Source organism: Acinonyx jubatus, chromosome B1 (assembly GCF_027475565.1).
Source record: "Acinonyx jubatus isolate Ajub_Pintada_27869175 chromosome B1, VMU_Ajub_asm_v1.0, whole genome shotgun sequence".
Lineage (NCBI taxonomy): Eukaryota > Metazoa > Chordata > Mammalia > Carnivora > Felidae > Acinonyx > Acinonyx jubatus.
In genome coordinates, this window is record NC_069382.1 from 135,522,272 (window position 1) to 135,541,254 (window position 18,983).

At 39.7% G+C, this 18,983-nt stretch overlaps 1 protein-coding gene and 1 pseudogene across 1 annotated transcript in view; one reads left to right on the forward strand and one right to left on the reverse strand.

Moving 5' to 3' along the window:
- LOC128314279 (translation initiation factor IF-2-like) overlaps nt 1-18,983 on the forward strand; it is a 201,523-nt gene that overhangs the window by 106,308 nt on the left and 76,232 nt on the right. The window lies entirely within an intron of this gene.
- Nucleotides 11,870-12,482, reverse strand: LOC106971281 (60S ribosomal protein L23a-like; annotated as a pseudogene).

Here is an 18,983-nt window from a genome sequence, read left to right on the forward strand (position 1 = left end):
TGGGAGACAGGACCTGGGAACAGGCAAGGCCTCAGAGCCCTGGAAGCAGCTGAGATAGTATCAGGAACCTCTCCCATAAAAATTGGGTTGTTTTTATGCTTTATTTCCTCTCTGTGTTTACTTTCTGTCTGCCTAAAAGTGCCATATATCCTGGTATCCCTAAGGAACTAAGGGAAGGGCTTTATATATGAGCTTTGGCCAGAATTTTAAGGCGAAGCTGTCGTGGAGGCTAGCATGGTAGCCATTCATTCGGCAAGTAAATACTCTGTTACCCCAGTGTGGAATGTCAGTGAGCGAGGCTGAAATAAATAGAAGACTCTTCTGTCTCTTTCCCACAAAACTTACTTTCCTACTCCCCAATTATCTTTTCAAGATTAATAACAATATTAGTAATAGAAATAGCATACAATCAATGTTCTGGTTGCTTTGCAAACATTCCGTGGTTGCACTGTTTTCATTCGATTTTAATCAGAAAGAAAATTGAACTGCCAAAGCCTAAGGTTAACAGAGTGTTTTAAATATTTTGTCTCCTGCCCAAACATTTCTTTGGTGTTCAGGGATCTTGAGTTTACTACATATATCCTTTTTTCTATTAAAACCATCTCTGCAGATCTGATAAATAAATTCACAGTAAGTTACACTTGAATTATGTGGTTTAAAGTCTAATCTCTCCTAAGAGTATTTGCATTTTAATAGGTGATAGAACTAATGAAATGGAGTTGAAGGGGTAGAATTTTCTGGCATTAGCAAGGAGGGAACAATTTTGGGTTGGTAGAAAGATCTTATCCTTGCTTCTAAAATTACATCGTTTACCTGTAAGATGGATTCTGGAGGATATATTAACTGATTAGATGACCTAGGGTCACAAATGTATACAGTGGGTGGTGAGTCAGTACTCTAATTTGGAGCATCGAGGTTGGCAGTTTGTTACTCAGCCCGTGATCATCTCTTCCTCCCACCCGATTCCCCACCCGCCTCCTTATTTATGAGCATAAAGTCCATCCTTCCCACAGAACTATTACTTTCCTCCAAACAAAAATTGTGTTTTGTTAGTATTTGTACCTTTCCTCTACCTCCTTCTCTATGGTGCCTAGTGTCTGAGAGCTTTCTAAATGTTTATATCTGAGTAAACCTGAGTATATTTAAGTAAACCATGTTATGGACAATAATGGAGCCCTGTGTTAGTCTCGGGTCCCTGGAGAAGTAGCTTTTAGGTTTTCCTGGTAAAGACTAAAAAAGACTCTTGAACATTTCCTGTGGTATTATTTTCATTTTCTAATTCTATCTTTATGCTCCATCAGCAGTGTTCTTTTGCCCTTCTGTGCCCTCCATTCAATCCCCACCCCTCACACACAGCATGGTACATTTGTTATGATGGATGACCCCACAGTGATGCTTCATTATCACCCAAAGCCCATAGTGTACATTAGGGTTCACTCTTGGTGTTGTACATTCTATGCATTTCAAAAAGTGTATGACGTGTATCTGCCATTATAGTGTTCTACAGAATAGTTTCCCTGCCCTAAAAGTCCTCTGTGCTTCACCTGTTCTGGTCTCCATCCCCAGCCTCTGGCAGCCGCTGATCTTTTTAGTCTCTACTGTTTTGCCCTTTCCAGAATATCATATTGTTGGAATCATACAATACGTAGCCTTTTCAGGCTGGCTTCTTTCACTTTATAATACGCATTTAATGTTCTTCCATGTCTTTTCACAGCTTGGTAGCTTATTTCATTCTAGTGCTGAACAGTAGTCTATTGTCTGGATGTACCACAGTTCGTTTATCCACTCACCTACTGAAGGACATCTTGGTTGCTTCCAAGGTTTGGCAATTATGAATAAAGCATCTATAAATATTCATGTGTGGGTTTTTACGTGAACATACGTCTTTCATTCATTTGGGTAAATACCAAGGCGTGTGATTGCTGGATCAATTTTTCTTTTTTCTTTTCTTCCCCAAAATGACTCACAGCCTTTGCTCAATTGTCTTTGAGTACCTGCTTCAACTTGTGTATTTTCTCAAGTGTCCTTCCTGTTCCTGGCTGTGTATTTCATGCATGGAGCCTCTAGAGTCCCTGAGAATGATTTACACCCCACTTGGGAGGATATAAGGAAAGGGAGACACACTATGTAACAACAGTACAGAGAAATTTTTAATGAAGCAGCTAGATTTGGGCAAGTTAAGTAAAAACCAGAAGATGAGCACCCAAGAGTTAAAATTCTGTCTGCTCATGTGTTCCCACAGGCATCAGAGAGAGTCATTTGGGCCTTTTACGTAGCTGTGAGGATCTGAACACTGAATCTAGCTTAAGGGAAATTGAAAGTCACTGCTTTCTGGTAGTGGCAATTCCCCTTGAAGGTCCTGACAGGAGATGGGAAGGAAATCAGAATCCCTGAAGTGGAGCCCATATTATCTTTCATCTGTGTTATCTTTCCATGGCCTATGAAAGATACCAAGTGGCTTTCTGGAAGATGCAGCCCAAATAAAAAATGACAAAACAAGCAAGATGAATTTAAAAGAGATGGAGATCATCTCTACAGACTCACAACAATGGGGGACTCTAGGAGAGCCTACTATTTTTTCCAGAAAAACAAAATTAAAAATAAAAGACACCTGAATTCGCATTTCTATGTTTTGGTTTTTAAAAATGCTATTTTACTTTTCTAGAAAGAGGGAAGTTTTTCAGTTGAATATTGTTCAAAGGATCAGTAACTGTGTGTCAGACACACTGACAGTAACCTTTACAGTTATCTCATTTGTGAATTGCATCCTTAAAAAACCCGGAAGGACAAACCAGGCATTTCAGCAATGTAGGTCAAATTCTATTGCCATGAGCTCCAGGGGACGGGCTGTCCAGTGCTTTCTTTCCCCGCTCCTGAACTTGGGTTATACTGAATGGTATTTGGAAAATAGGAGCCTTAGGCTGAGGCTCAGGAAGAGTGTCGTGGGTTTTTAATGTGATGGCATTTATTAAATGGGTATTGGAGTCATTTCACTTTTCATTTTATTCCTATTCTTTTCCCTTGCCTTGGTGAAGAGCAATCTAAGTCTAACCAAAGCTTGTAGTCCCTCTGTGTCTCATTGTCCTGTCAGGTCAAAGGTCTCCTTCATTCCTGTCTTCTCTTCCTTAATTTTCCAATACCCTGAGACATTCCAAAGACACAATGTATACTCAGACTTACTTAAGTTTAAGCCTAGTATCTCCAACTCAAAAGAGTTGGCTTCAAGGGTGGTGTAGGCCAGCAGTTCTAAGAATCCCTTTTATCGAAGAGCAAATGATATTTGTATAAATTCTGTGGGAGTGAGGCCTGAGCTGGATTGCTCAAAGCATCTGCCATATATATCTGGAGCAAATGAAAAATAATAATGCCTCTGAGTACAGCTCTCCTTATTAAATATTATATATGGTCACTACCCAATCCTCCTGTGGTATTTCTTCAAGCTGGTCCTTTAATGGGCTTTTCTAACCTGAATTCAATCCAGTGTTTCAGAATGACAGTCTGTCTACAAGGAGAGCTAATGAGCTTAAACTTGGTAGTAGGAGGAGACTAGGTGAGGTTATACCAGGAAATGTCACAAAGGGTCCGTAAAGCAATCCAAGTGCAATGCAATTTCTTCTCTCTCTCTCTCCTTTTAATGTTTATTTATTTTGAGAGAGATAGAGGAGGGAGCAGGGGCGGAGAAGGGGGAGAGAGAGAATCCCAAGCAGGCTCCACGCTGTTAACGTGAAGCCCAATATGGGACTCGATCTCATGACCGGGAGATCATGACCTGGGCTGAAATCAAGAGTCGGACACTTAACTGACTGAGCCGCTGAGGTGCCCCAATGCAATTTCTTCTTGTAATTGAAGGGAATATGAGCTCTGAAAAATTCATGGCACTTCAACTCAGAATTGATCTAGATACCCTTGTGTCAGACAGTTCTGAAGTCAAAACTTTGATTTTGTGTCCATAGCTTTCTCTAAGTGGCCTTTTATTTTAGGTTAACAAAAAGAAGGTATTTAAATTTACATAAATTAAAATCTTCCATCTTTCAGAAATGCTTTAGGTAGGATTTCAGAAGGAAAAATTAAAATATATACATTTCATTCATAGACAATCTCTATGCAGAGATTTGGCATTAACAGCTTAGTATGTTTTGCCCATTTGAGTGATTTTTTTTAATTTGAGCATAGTTGACACACTATGTTATATTAGTTTCAGGTGTACAATTTAGTGATTTGATAAGTTTATACATTATGCTGTGCTCACCACAAATATAGCTACCATCTGTCCCATTACATTGCTACTACACTATCATTGACTATATTCCTTATGCTCTGCTTTTTATTCCCATGACTTACTCATTCCATAACTGGATGCCTATACCTCCCTCTCTCTTTAACCAATTTTGCCCAACCCTCACCTCTGGTAACCATCAGTTCTCTGTATTTTTAGTTCTGATTTTGCTTTTTGTTTGTTTATTCATGTTTTAAGATTCCATTTATGAATGGAATCATATGGTATTTGTCATTCTCAGTCTGACTTATTTCACTTAGCATTATACCCTCTAGGTCCATTCATGTTGTTGCAAATAGTACAATCTCATCCTTTTTTTTTATGGCTCAGTAATATTCTATCGTGTATATACACCACATCTTCCTTATCCATTCATCTGTTGATGGACACTTAGGATGCTTCCATGTCTTGGCTACTATAAATAACACTGAAATAAACATAAGGGTGCATGTATCTTTTTGAATTAGTGTTTTGATTTTCCCTGGGCAAATACCCAATTGTGGAATTATTGGATGATATGGTATTTCTATTTTTAAATTTTTGAGGTACCTTCATACTATGTTCCATAGTGGCTGCACCAACTTCCATTCCCACCAACAGTGTACCAGGGTTTCTTCATGTCCACATCCTAACATTTGTTATTTTTTTCTTATTTTGATTGTAGCTATCCTAACAGGTATGAGGTGATATTTCATTGTGGTTTTGACTTGCATTTCCCTGATGATTTGTGATGTTGAGCATCTTTTCAGGTTGTTTGTTGGCCATCTGTGTGTCTTCTTTGGAAAAAATGTCTATTCACATCCTCTGCCCATTTTCAAATCAGGTTGTTTGCTTTTTTGGTGTTGAGTTGTAGAAGTCCTTTATATATTTTGGATATTAACCCCTTATCAGATATATCATTTATCACTTGCAAATATCTTCTCTCATGCAGTAGGTTGCCTTTGTGTTTTATTGATAGTTTTCTTTGCTGTGCAAAAGCTTTGTGTGTGTGTATATATGTGTATCTGTGTGTGTATATATCTATCTATATCTATATCTATATCTATATCTATATCTATATCTATATCTATATCTATATCTATATCTATACAGACAGAGAGACAGAGACACCCAATAGTTTATTTTTGCTTTTGTTTCCCTTGCTTCAGGAAATATATCTAGAAAAATACTGCTATGACTGATGTCAGAGAAATTACTGCCTCTGTTTTCTTCTAGGGTTTTTATGGTTTCATGTCTCACATTTAGGTCTTTTATCAATTTTGAGTTTATTTTTGTGTATGGTGTTAACAAGTTCAGTTTCATTCCTTTACAGTGAGCTGCCCAGTTTTCTCAGCACCATTTACTGAAGAGACTGTCTTCTCCCCGTTGTATATTCTTGCCTCCTTTGTCATAGATTAATTGACCATGTAAATGTGGGTTTATTTCTGGGGTCTCTGGTTTGTTCTATTGATCTGTGTCTATTTTTGTGCCAGTACAATTCCGTTTTGATTACAACAGCTTTGTAGTGTATCTTCAAATCTGGAATTGTGGTATCTTCAGCTTTGTTCTTCTTTCTTAGGATTGCTTTGGCTATTCAAGGTTTTCCAATTTTGTTCTTGTGATTTATTTATAGTTTAATACCATTGTGTTCAGAAAAAATGGCATAGTCTTATTTTAGTCTTCTTAAATTTATTGAGGCTTGTTTTATGGCCTAATACGTGATCTATTCTCGAGAGTTTTCCAGGTACTCTTGGAAAGAATGTGTATTCTGTTGTTTTGGATAGAATGTTTTGTATATATCATTATGTCCATTTGGTCCAATGGGTCATTCAAATACATTGTTTCCTTACTGATTTTCTGTCTGGATAATCTATCCATTGATGTAAGTGGACTGTTAAAGTCCCCTATTGTATTATTATTGCCATCATTTTCTCTCTTTATGTCTGTTAATATCTGCTTTTTGTATTTAGTTGCTCCAATGTTTGGTGCATAGATATTTACAATTGTTATATCCTCTTGTTGGATTGATACCTTTATCATTATGTGATGCTCATTTTTGTCTCTTGTTACAGCATTTATTTTAAAGTCTATTTTGTCTGATATAACTTTTACTACCCTGGCTTTTTTTTTTTTTCCACTTCCATTTGTGTGGTGAATGTTTTTCTATCCTTTTACTTTCTGTCTGTGCCTTTTAGGTCCGAGGTGAGTCTCTTGTAGGCAGCATATGGATGGGTCTTGTTTTTTAATCCATATTACTCCTGTGTCTTTTGATTGGAGCAATTAGGCCATTTACAGTCAAAGTAATTATGTATAGGTATGTATATATTGCCATTTAAAAATTTGTTTTCTGGTTGGTTTTTTTAGTCCATCTTTGTTCCTTTCTTCTTCTCTTGGTCTCTTTCTTTGTGATTGACAAGTATCTATACTATTTTGTTTTACTTTCTTTCTATTTATTTATTTAATTTTAAAAAATGTTTATTCTTGAGAAAGGGAGAGAGACAGAGTGTGAGTGGAGGAGCAGCAGAGAGAGAGGGAGACATAGAATCTGAAGCAGGCTCTAGGCCCTAAGCTGTCAGCACAGAGCCTGATATGGGGCTTGAACCCACAAAGCACAGGATCATGACCTGGGCTTGGAGTCAGCTGCCCAACCGAGTGAGCCACCCAGGTGCCCCCTTTCTCTTTATTTTTTTGTGTGCTGTCATAGGTTTTGGGTTTGTGGTTACCATGAAGTTCATATATAATATCCTAAGTAGCAGTGCATATTAATTTGATGACTGTTCAAGTGCAAATACATTCTTAAAAAAACAGAAATAGGGAAAAAAATCTTCTTTCTTTTTACTTTTTTTAATTCCTTTTTACTCCCTTCTCCACGCTTTATGTGTATATTGTCATATTTTATACCTTTTAATTCATATTTATGTTTAATTATGGCCATTTCTTTTCCCCTTAAGTGCCTTTAACATTCTTGTAATGCTGGTTTAGTGGTGATAAACTCCTTTATCTTTTGTTTATCTGGGAAACTCTTTACCTTTACTTCAAATCTGAATGATAACCTTGCTAGATAGAGTATTTTTGGTTGTAGGTGTTTTTGTTTCAGCACCTTGACTATATCATGCCACTCCCTTCTGGCTTGCAAAGTTTCTGCTGAGAAATCAGCTGATAGCCTTATAGGTGTTTCCATCTAGGTAACTTTTCGTTTGTCTTTTGTTGCTTCTAAGATTCTCTTTTTATTTGAACCTTTGACACTTATTTTGTGCCATGGTGTATCTCCTTGGGTTCATCTTGTTGGGAACTCTCTGTGCTTCTTGGACTTGGATGTCTGTTTTCCTATCTAGGTTAGGAAGTTTTCAGTTATTTTTTTCTTCAAAAAAGTTTCCTACACATTTTACTCTCTCTCTTCTTCTTCTGGGACCCCTATAATGTGAATGTTTGTTTGTTTAGTATTGTCCAAGAAATCTCTTAATCTATCCTCCTTAAAAAAATTTCTTTATTCTTTTTGTTGTTCAGCTTATGTGCTTTCCATTACCCTGTTTTCCAGATGATTGATATGTTCTTCTGCATCCTCTAATCTATTGTTGATTCCCTCTGGTGTTGTTTTTTTTTATTTCAGTTATTGTATTTTTCAACTCTCATTGGTTGTTTTTAATGTTTTCTATCTCTTTATTAAAGGTCTCATTGAGTTTTTTTCATTCTTTTATCTAGTCAAGTGAGTATCTGTATAATTATTACTTTAAATTCTTTATCAGGTATATTGCATATCTCTGTTTCATTTAGTTCTTTTTCTGAGGTTTTTTTTTTTTTATTCTTTCCTTTGCAGCATATTTCTCTGTTTCCCTATTTCGTTTAACTTCATGTGTTTGTTTCAATGGAGTAAGCGAAACGGCTACTTCTCTTAAAGTTGAAGGAGTGGTGTCATGTATGGTCCCCTATGCAGACTGTGTGTGCTTGGTGACTTTTGCTGGCTGGTTGGAGCTGTGGCTTATAGGCTAGTTACTGTTTTAAACAGTGGCTTTTTATAGAAAGAATAAAGAAAAAAATAATAAAATTAAAAAGATAATAAAAGAAAAGAACAAGAAAAGCACAAAACCAAAAAGAAAAAAAATTAAAAATTAAAAAAAACTAAAAACTAAAAAAAACCCACAAAAAAGTCCCATAAAACCATGGCTTGTTTTCTGTGTCCCAGCACCACAGTACAGCTGATGTGGGCTTGTGGACTCTGGGCTTTCTGAGGTCACAAACTTTCTGTGACAATCTGACCCACCAGTTATGGCCTCAGGACCCTGAAATTATGGCACCTGTAACCTGCCCCTTATGGTGGCCAGATCCTGCTCCAGTCTGGGCTTTTGAGGTGGAAGGGGAGAGAATGTTCTCGGTTCCTTGACCCTTTTAAGCCATGGCCTTTTTTCTGTGCCTCAGCATGTTTAGGGCTGGTATGGGCTTGTGGACCCCAGGCTCGCTGAAGTTGTAAGCTCACTGAGAGGACTGGATCCACCTGTTATGGTGTCAGGACCCTGCTGTGGTCTAGGCTTTTAAGGCAGGGGTGGGAACATAAACCATGTTGTTCTCCAGTCCTTTTGACCTGGAAAACTTTCCCGCGGCTCCTCCGTTCCTTGTCAGAGTTTGTGTTGTCTCTTATGTGCTAGTTGCTCTTTCAAATCATGGTTTTTTTTTTTCCTGTGCCTGAGGACAGAGGGGTCTATTCCTGGTCCCTCAGTTCTGTCTCTCTTCATTGCCATTGGTAGTAGGGGTGGGGTTCCCTTTGTTATCCTGTCTCAGTCCCTCTTGCTATTCTCTTGCCATTCTCTTTGTCTTTGGGTTGTTCAGTAGCTGTTCAGTCAGCCCTCTGTTCTTCAGAAGGAATTGTTCTATTAATAGGTGTAATTTGTTGTGTTCCATGGAAGAGGCGAGTTTAGAATCTTCCTATGTTTCTATCTTGAACTGGAACTCCATTTGAGTGACTTTTAAAAATAGTGAGCCAATATATTTAAATGTGAGTGTTTTTACATAAATACCTAGATTTGGAACTTGTCCTGAAATATTGGAATATCTGGAAAGTTAGCATGATTTCCAAATGACAATAATCAACCCTAGCTGAGCAGCCACTCTCCTCTGAACAGGGCAAGGCACCTCCAGTTCACCACATTCCTCCTCACTTTGTCCCATTGTCGTCCTGATACCCTCCAACTTATGCTCTTTATGCTTTCATGACCCTGAGAGATATTTGAGTTTTTGACCTCTAGTCTATTGGATATCATGCTTCTTCTATTTTTGAGGCATTTTAAGTCCTCATATAGATATTTTAGTTGAGATCAACTCCAGATGTCTTCTTGCAAACACATTCTATTTGGCAATTAATTAGGGTTCAATTTGTTTTAGTAACATGCTAGCCTTTAGTAAAGAATAATTTTAAACTTTTTTTTTTTTGGTTGAAACAGATTTTCTTATGTATTATGATATTTAAGGCTTTCTGGTAAAAGATAATTTGGTTTCATAAGTCTTGCATTTCCCATCAGATCCTTGACTTACAGTAGTTCTGCATTCTGTTTCAACTAAGAATAATTATCCTTTAAAATGGAACCAAAGTTAGGAATCTGATACATGAATATCCTAGCTTCCTACATAATGATGGAAGTCCAAGTCCAGACATTATTCAAAACATGAATGCTGCAAACAAAAATATTCTCAAACATCAAAAATGTGATCACAAGACAAACCAACATAGGGATAAAACAGGAGGGAGAAATATGATAGGCCACAAAAGGAGGAGTGGCAAGGAAAATCTAGACATTAATATGCAAATTGTAGGGTTCCTGGGGGCTGCTGCCTGAGCTGATGGTTCCAGGACCACAGCATCACTGCCATGACCAGGTCTAGATCTAGGATATGAGAAGTAAGGTAGATACAAAGTTTAAGAGGGTGCCAAAAAACTTAACAATCATGATAAGTACTTTAATGCATGATTTAAAACATTTAATACAATATTTTATAAATAAAATTAATGCAAAAAAATTGATGATGTATAAAATGGTCTTGTTGGCCAACAGGCTGAAATTTGGCCAGCACTTAGGAATACTTACCCTATGCCAGGTATGGAGCTAAGTACCTTTCATGCTTTTTAAAAAAGTTTAATATATAAAGCAACTTTATGAGATAAATTCTATTATTTCCCATCCTTCTTCCCATTTTATAGGTGAGAAAACTGAGGCTTAAAGTTGAGTGGCTTGTTCAAGTTAGAGCTATTAATGGATAGAGCCAGGATCCAGGCACTTTTATCCAGAAACTGCTTGTGTTCATAGTACTATGGGATGGCTCAGCCTACAGTTAGATCATCAAGTTCTGTGGATGTTGAAATGACTCTACTATCCTGGTATTCCTACTGGATAGGGATAGGTTCATGACCTCAGAGAAGCCACGTATAGACTGACTTGGGGGAGCTGAATTAATTTGATGGCAAGATATAGCTTATTGGTTTTCCTATGCTACATGGTTTCTGTCCCAGCCAGTGTTAGGAGGAGGGAGAGAAGAAGGAAGAGTGTAGGCAGGGGGGAGAGAGAGAGAGAATCAGGAAATATGTATGCATACAGGGAGAGGCAGAAACCTAAAGACTGTGAGACCAGGATAATGAACTATTGTAGAGGTAAGAGTAAAGAGGAAGAGACTGTTTCTGCATGAAGTTCAAGCTCAGAATGGAGAGCAAGGGCTCCCTGCTGCTGAAGTGGACCCATGTATTTCAGTGCTAGAGCTGTAGTGAAATGCTGCTTCAGTCTCTGGGAGTTCATCTGAGGTCACTCCAGCCTGTTTTCTGCTTCCTTACTGTGTGTTCTTCCCCATAATTCTCTACACATCTGTAGCTTAACAGATAGCCTCAGGTGTACCCCATTACCTGAAATAGACTGACAGGCCCTTATTCCCAGTTTCGTGGGTCTCTCTTCCCAGCCTCAGTTGCCCTGTCCTCCTGTCCTTTCTCTGTTTTTACCCTCTTCCTGGCCGTGTTGCCTCCTCTTGCTTTAATGGAAGGGTGCTCATCAGTGGAGCCATGTTTTTCCTTCTGTGATGTTTTATGAAACTGTAAAGACCCCAGTGGTCTGTGATCCTTCACTGACTCTCCAGTCAGTTTCTTCATGCCCCTTGGGCTGAAGGCAGAGGGTCAGGAGCCAAGAGGGTCGGCCAAGAAGTGTCCAGTGTCTGAGAGGTAAGAAAGAGAGGGAAGAATCGGTTAGTTAGATTTGCAGTACACTCTAAGCACATCTGCTTACTTTAGTGGCCTAATTCTGATGGAATATTACCTTCAGCTGCAGACTTGCTGCTAATGCTGCAACCAGACTTGTAATTTCCAAGAGCACTCAGTGCTGGTAGATTTTCCAGGAGCACTCAGTGCACTAAAAATAATGATCAACCCTCTAACTCAGGGGCTCTCAGTCCTACCAAATCCAATAACCCCCTCTGGCAGTAAATATTTAACATGTGTGAATATCTGGTGAAATGTCTTCCAGAATGTAATTTGCAATTATTATCTAATAGTTTGGGTTTTATTTTGAAATCAGACTTAAATATATGAATATTACTTTTTTTTTTAATGGTGAAATACTTTAGATTTAGCCACCTGGACTCAGTTCAGATGATCCCAATTTTGTTGGCAACATCCAAAGCATCATAGTCAGGAGCTGATCAAACATATGCCTTCTTCTTTCCATTGGGCCTGATCAGTGTGTTGACCTTGGCCACGTCAACATCTTAGGGCTTCTTCACAAACTGTTTGATCTGGTGTTTGTTGGCCTTGACATCTACAATGAACACAAGAGTGTTTTCGTCTTTTATTTTCTTCATGGCTGACTTGGTAGTCAAGGGGAACTGGATGATGGCATAGTGGTCAAGCTTGTTTCACCTGGGGGTGCTCTTTTGAAGATATTTGGACTGCCTTTGGAGATTCATTGTCTTGGGCCTTCAGAATGTAGATGATGTATGGATTTTTCTTTTCTTTTTTTTTTTCTTTTGGTGACTGTGGACACTTTTCAGCACTGCTTTCTTGGCTTTCAAAACCTTTGCTTTGGCTTCAGCTTTGGGAGGGTCAAGGGCTTCCTTCCTCACTATTGGCGCCATCATTATGAAAGGGCTGTATGAAAAGTACTTATTGAGCATGTGCTAGGTGCTTGGTGGGTGAGGTGGGTTGTTGGATAGTAGGGAAATGTGAGATCTGATGGTGGCTACCTAGTTTACAATCTTGATGGAAACTGAGAACAACACATATAAAAGTATCAAATGGAAACAGTATACAGTTAATCTGGTGCTGAATTGTGTGGTACAGATTCTAGATTTGAGGGGACCCTGTTGGGTCTTACAGTTTCAGCAGTAAGAGTGTAATTTTGCTACATTTGAATATTTAAAAAAATGTTTATTTTTTTTTTTTGAGAGGGAGTGTATGTGAGTGGGGGAGGGGCGGGGGGGGCAGAAGATACAAAGAGGACTCTGTGCTGACAGCAGAAAGCCTGATGTGGGGCTCAAACTCATGAATTGTGAGATCATGACCTGAACCAAAGTCTGACCCTAGATTTAAACATTTTTAAGGACAAGTCTGTAGACTGAAGCAAGGTGAGAAAAATGTTCTTTAATGGAACTTTAGTTTTCATTCTTTTGGAATTTCCTTCTCTTAAGGAGCTATTTATGGAGTCTGTGAAATGTGATTCTAACTGGGGATAGGAAATGGTTGGGAATCCAGAAAATCGGTTTGCATTCTGTGATATTTTGAGTAGTGGTAGCTTTCCACGGACCCAGACTCCTGAGTCACTGAATATGGTAGGAAGGGTAACAAATGCATTCTTTTTCCTACTTCTCTTCCCCATCACTTCTCTGTGCTATGAACAAGTGAAAGTTGTGATCTTGATTTAGACTTGTAATCAAATGGATATCATCCATTGTCTAGCACAGAGCTCTTGATAATGCCTCCCATTTGGAGCTCTCAATAAATGATTCATGACTCAGATAGGAATATGCTAACAGTATTTGTGCTGGTGGGATTATGACATTTTTGGTATTTTCCAAGTTTTCTGCTTTCCGCAAATCCCACTCACTCATATGTACGGCTTCTGATTATACTTTGGTTTCTGATTATATTACCTTTGAAATAAAAAAAAAATGAAAAAATAATTCAAAGAAATCATTGGATTTATTACATTATTGAGTGCTTGTTCAGTTTGCACAATAGATTTTCTTTGTTAAATTTAATTTTTTGCTTCAAAGATTTTATGCTTGAATCAACTTTTTCTTTTATTTAATGATGAGTATTATTGCAAGCTTTAATTATAATACCTAGTTTGCACATTATAATTCTCATCCTAAAATGTATAAACATATTTTTTAAATTCAGTAATCCCTTAAGTTCAAGCCTGCATAGAAGATAGGCTTCAAGTATTTACATTTTATAGAAGGGCTTGAAGGCTAGGTGACTAAAACAACAACAACAAACCAGTTACATTTGCAAAGCTGCCTGGTCTGTTCCTAACGCTACTCCACAGGATGCTAGTGAGAACGTTTCTGAAATATATGTAAGGGCTGCTACAAAACTGAATTGGAAGGCTTTCCCTGTGGTTTTGATGAATAATTTGATTAGCTGAAAAATCAAAGACTATATTCCCCCTTGTTTTGTTCTCTGGTGTTAGAATTCCAGGCAATGATCTTGACGAGCTGCTTCTCACACGGGGGCCTTTGATTGTTGTGGAAGAGCTTTGTTGCGATGTGTGCATGTCAATGTCCTGGCCCCGGAACTGTTGTCTGTGTGTACCTTCCTTGCTTATCTTCTGCTTTGCTCCCTGTGACAGGGGATAGGACCTGCCACGCTGGATTGATTCCCAGGCTCCTCCTTGTCTGTTGGTCTTTGGCAAGGTCAACTTATGGGGGACATTAGGGTTAGAGGGTGGTAGAAGCCAGGACCCCAGATCCTGCAGGAGACCCCAAGTCCTGCCTTCTTTTGTGATTCCTCCAGCTTTAGGGCTGGTGGTGGCTTTCTGCTATTGCCAGTCTCTGGGCTATCTTGCTTTTCTGTTGGGTTTCTCAGCCTCTCTTCCATTAACTGTGCCATCAATTCTCTGTTACTAAAGTCTCTGATGTAGATATATAGGTGGTTTCTGATTTCCAGTTAGACCTTGAGTTATACAGTTACCAGTTCTCAGGGATGATTGCCAACAGAACGAACCATTGTCTTTGTGAGAATTTTCAGACAGTTGAAGTCCATGAAATTTACCTCATTTTAGACCTTAAAGAAGAGAATAAAGTGGGAAAATGGAGATAATAGTCTTATCATTTTCTAGGCAGGCCCTTCGGAGCTGATGGTTTATTTTATATACTGCTATAAAATGAGACGTGTTAATTATGTTGACCTGTGAGGTTCTTTATTGTCCACCTTAGATTAGTAACATTTAATAATTAGCAAATGATATAATGTAGTATAAAATGAAACTGCTGTAATATAGTGATTGAGTTATTTCAAAGTTTATCCCTAAAAATACAATATCTTTGTCGTTATGTGAGAAAGACATTCTCCTTATTAGCATACTACAAGATAGGCTGGGATATGAGTTTATGTGAGTTTTCTAAGACAGAGGGAAAATATCTATCCAGCATTAACAAGTATGTAGTGATAAGTAAGGAGCTATCATTTCTTTATATATTTTTAAATGTTTATTTACTTGTGAGAGACAGAGACAGAGCACGAGTGGGGAAGGAGCAGAGAGAGAGGGAGACACAGAATCCGAAGCAGGCCCAGGCTCTGAGCTGTCAGCACAGAGCCCATTTCGGGTTCGAACCCACAAACTGCGAAATCACGACTGTGCTGCAGTTGGTGCTTAACGCTTAACCGACTGAGCCACCCAGGCGCCCCTAGAGGCTATCATTTGTTTAACCGTGTGGAGTTCTGCAATGGGGAATACACTGGACTAGCAATTATAAAACACAAATCTTGCCCTGGGTGAGGGTCACTAGAGACAAGAATGGGCAAGTGATGTATTGAGCAAGGGCTCTATAAGAAGTGAGGGCACAGGACAGGGCAGAGGGAGAAGATAAGCATAGATGTGTTTTAGCTCACCTCTAGCCATGACCTGATTGCCTGGGGAACTCTGGAGCATGAATGACACCACAGAGAAGCCCCATGTTGAGACAGGGTGGCTGAACTTTGGTTCATTCAGTCATTGACTGTGGTGGCCCCTGCATGGGGTATAAGTATGTAACCTCCACAGAGGGCATTCTCTGGAGAAAGGTTGTAGCTGTGAGCTCCTAGCAGCAACACTGCAGCTTCTGAGGGATGGGTAAACTGACCTATAAAGGAGCTTTGTACGGACACCCACCATAGCTACTATGGGTATCAATACACAGCACCCTGTCTCCACCACTTATAAACCCTTCGGCAGTGGGCAAGACATATAATCTCTCCAAGTCTCCTGCATTTGTTTAAAAAATGAAAAATACAGGGAATAATAACCACTCTATCACTTTTCCTATTACTCATAAATGTGTTTTGAAAGAAATGAAGTACTCTGGAATATTTATTTTTTAAGTGTTTTTTTGAGAGAGGGAGGGAGGGAGAGAGAGAGAGAGAGAGAGAGAGAAAGAGAGAAGATCACAAGCAGGCTCCATGCTGTCAGCATACAGCCTGATGCAGGGCTTGAACTCATGAACCATGAGATCATGACCTGAGCCAAAGTTGGAGCCTTAACTGACTGAGCCGCTCAGGCGCCTCTGGAATATTTTCCTAAGTAGCTAGTCTATTGGGGAGACAATGCAGGGTTATAAAGCTGGTTTGAAAATGCCAGTTTTAAACATGATCAGGGTATTCCCTTGGATTCCTCTGAAAACATAGCCCCAAACGAGGACTTGGGTGAAGGTAGTTTATTCTGGAGATGATGCTAGCAGGCAGCAGTGAGGGGGTGGGGGTTGTGAGGCAGAGATGGAGGGTAATCCAATATACAGCTGTGCTACTGAGGTCCCTGCAGTGGTGTGGGCGGGCTCAGTCATGCACACTGGGGGCAAGCTGTTAGCAGGCAGGGAGCGAAGACACGAGTGGCACTGTTCACCCCAGTGCCCAAAGTCTTCTGTCTGCTACTACCACGCTCTTGGTGTTGCTCAGATCCACAAATCTGCTTCATGAATTCTATTCTGTCACTGATTCTTCAAAGACTAGGCTGTCCCTGTCTCTAAGAAAAGATTTATCAATACAACCAGCTACAGGCCCTTTTGCTGCAGCTGATTTTGAGGCTGCAATGGATAGCCATCATCTCTCTCCTCCACTATCCATTCTTGACTTCCCTCATCCACAACCAACACTTCTGAGGATGCTTGCTCAGTGGGTGACCCAGACCCTCACCCCTGGTGGGGAGGTCGAAGCCTGGGTTGACTGGCTTCCTACAATTGCTTGTTCTCTGTGATCAGTTGGTGTAGAAACACCCCAGTGTATCCCAAGATATCCAGACTTACTCCTCCTTTTTACCCATTGTGTAGCAGCGACTCTGTCTCCTTAGGATTGTCACAGCCAGTTTCTCTGCTAGTATGGGAACTCCATTCTTTACCTGTGATCCAGTGGCATGAAGAGCCTGAGTGACCAGCGGGTTTACAGCTTCAAGCTCAGCGTCTCATGGAGAAGTATTGGCTTCCAAGAACCAGAGCCTCTATTTTAGCAAAGGTTAAAGTTGTAGAAACGAGAAATCCCAGTTAAACAGTTGTGTCACTGGGAATGATGACAAGAGTCAACCTTGCACTCCTTGCTGGCCAGACCTTTGTTTTCCAGCTTTGAGATACAGAGCACCAGCTTTGGGGTGCACAGTATTGTTTCAGTGCATATAATGAATCCTGGGGAATGGCATCCCAACCCTGCCAGTTGTAGACATGGACTGATGCCATATTTGAGCCAAAATGAGGCCATTCTCAATCCTAACAGACAGGGTCCTTCTAGATGATGCAATATACAATAGGACCCGTGGATTCGGGGGTCAAGTATCCACTGTTGCATCTTCTCTAGGAGAGAGGTGGTCACCATAAAGCGAATCTAACTCACGTAACCAACTAACTCTGAGATCAGAGGCAAGCCCAAAAGAAGGTCAGTCAGGGCACCAGGTATGTTTGCTACAGTTACTATCACAGATCTTTTGTGAGGTTCCTCCTTGCATGCGATGCTAGGCTAGCGACTATACCCAGGAAGTGCACTAACACTAGCTATCTCTTATCTTCTATCCTGTTCACACAGTCACTCAGGAAATACTGGGTAACTTTTTCAGAACTGTGCCAGGTTCTATGTTAGAGATAGAAATATGAGTAATTTTCTGTCCTTTGGAAACTCACCACCTAGTACAGGAAATAGATATATAAATAGTGAACTATATTTTGTAATTGATGCTTTTTAATATAGTGAATACAAGAAACAGAGTAATTTTGCCTGAAGAAGTTTGGAAAGACTTCTTAGAGGAGGTGATACTTATGTTGATCATTATAAGATGAATATGAGTTTTCAAGAGACATTGGTAGACAGAAGGAATGCTGGGTAGAGAAACAAGCATGAACAAAGGCACGGAGACATGAGGGAACATGGCACGACATGGGAATGACAGGAGCTTTAGGTACTAAAGAAAAGGGTATGTGTTGTTGGGATGGGAAGGGGGTAGTCAGAGAGGGGCAGAATGTGAGGAGAAAGGAAAGGTTTAACCAGATCAAATGGAAAGGCCCTGTATTGTATTCGAAGGAATTTGGACCTGACATCTCCAATGTAGACATGTGTGTCTAGGCCATACAGTCAGCACAGTGGAAACATTAAACTGGGATGTGAATGGGTAGATAAGACAGTGTTGTAGTGAAGTTCTCAGAGCCTATGCCATAGCATTACCAGAAGGCTGGAGCTGGAAGGAAACTTTCCTGCCATTTTCGAAAGTGTTTCAAATGAAATCCTACAATGGACATCAACATAGTCTAGTACGGTCAGAGCTACTCTGAAGCAATGAAGATGATGGGGTCAGAGGAGTCTGAAGGGAAGGGCCCCTCAGACCTAACTAAATGCCCCTTGCTCTTTTTGTTTACCAGGTAAAGAAATGAATAGTTGTATGAAATCATGTGTGATTTACCCCGGGCTAGAACAAGAATCTTTGAGAGTCTGAAGCCCTTTCTCCTTATCGTTATTTTCTTCAGATATCAAAATGTTATGGACACAGAATCTCAAATGACATGTGCGAGCATTTTTTTTTTCCATAAAATATTGAGTGTTAATAAAAGTCTAGTCAATGTTGGCTAGTCTTACTATTTCAATTAACCAAAGCACACAAACAAGTATGTTTTGGAAGCAGGTTAGGGGAAATGTGAGGGAGAAATGGGGTAAGAATGTGTTGAGTCCCTGCTTGGATGGCGACTGGGGAAGGGAAATATGGGCATCCCTAGTGATGGGAAGTTTGTCACAAGTTGTCTCTGACACGCCCTGTTCCCTTTTTCTGAAATTATTCCAGTCTCAACATTAAGCCTAGAAAATCAACAAAGACTTGGAAAAGGGGAGGTCTGAGTGGTGTTGGAGGCAAGTTATAAATACTCTATCTCCTTGTTGCTTGGAGCTCTTATCTTTTGCCTTATGGTGACATCTATCTTCTTTTTAATTTGATCCCTAAACTAGATATCTCCATTGGATGAAAGGAGCAAAGTGGGGAGGAGAAAGAGAGAAGAGGAAACATGCCCATGAGTGGGGATAGCAGGACACAGGGCCCTGCTA